Genomic DNA, 1,190 nt, shown 5'->3' with positions numbered 1-1,190 from the left:
TACGCACAACTTACGCACCTACTGCCAACCATCGACAGTGTTCGTGACCGAAATGTGACGTGTCTGGTTCTTTGATTACATAGCTTGGATTTGGGACCCAACAATAGGGTTAATCAATGATGTCCGAGCTCACCGAGTACATTTTCCGGCAGCCGCTCTCTCGCGAGCTTTCGTTCTTAGGTTTGTTTATTTGGTCTTCCCCATCAGATTATATAACCATCACATATTTAGTTCTCCTCCTGAGTACGATAGCATCGCGAGACGAGCGGCTGCTTTTAGGAGCCTGCGCCTGGCACAAAACAGAGCAGTTTAAAGTTGTCGGTGTTATCTCGGATCATTCTTATCAGTATTAATTACAGCCGTTTGCATAATTCCGTGAACACCGAAAATTCTTTTTCTGGGTGTGACGTGACTAGTCACCTGATTAAGCACAGCTTTACCTTGCTCTTTTCAAAAGTTCAGACGGTCCTGCACCTCGTTCTTTCGCGTTTCGACTGGCGGAAATGTATTTAAAATATCCCTCCTCAATTATGGAAGGTATACTGGTCCTTTTTGTCAAAGGATTAGTTATACTTTACCATATTCTCAGCCTTGGTGCATGACTTTTCATACATGCCTGATAAAACAGTGGACCAGGTCTTTATTTAACCCCTCTCCAATGTACAAAGCAACCATAAGTATGTAGCTCCAGATTGTCAGGTAGCGAAGGTGTCATGAATGTAACTCTTCACGCCATTGCGTTATCAAAGCGCGGGAAAATGACTTTTTTGGGCAGGTAAGTCACGTCACGCCCAAAAAAAGAATTTTCGGTGTTCACGGAATGCAAACGGCTGTAATATTAAGTACTAATCTACCTAAATCACTTAGATAAAACATTGCGTTGATCTCAGGCTCCTAAAAGCAGCCGCTCGTCTCGCGATGCTATCGTACTCAGGAGGAGAACTAAATATGTGATGGTTATATAATCTGATGGGGAAGACCAAATAAACAAACCTAAGAACGAAAGCTCGCGAGAGAGCGGCTGCCGGAAAATGTACTCGGTGAGCTCGGACATCATTGATTAACCCTATTGTTGGGTCCCAAATCCAAGCTATGTAATCAAAGAACCAGACACGTCACATTTCGGTCACGAACACTGTCGATGGTTGGCAGTAGGTGCGTAAGTTGTGCGTAAGGTCTACATCGAGGTT

The sequence above is a fragment of the Laccaria bicolor genome, genomic scaffold (genome assembly GCF_000143565.1).
Source record: "Laccaria bicolor S238N-H82 LACBIscaffold_22 genomic scaffold, whole genome shotgun sequence".
NCBI classification, from domain to species: Eukaryota; Fungi; Basidiomycota; class Agaricomycetes; order Agaricales; family Hydnangiaceae; genus Laccaria; species Laccaria bicolor.
The sequence above is the reverse complement of the archived record's forward strand: the minus strand, read 5'-3'. Positions refer to the sequence as shown.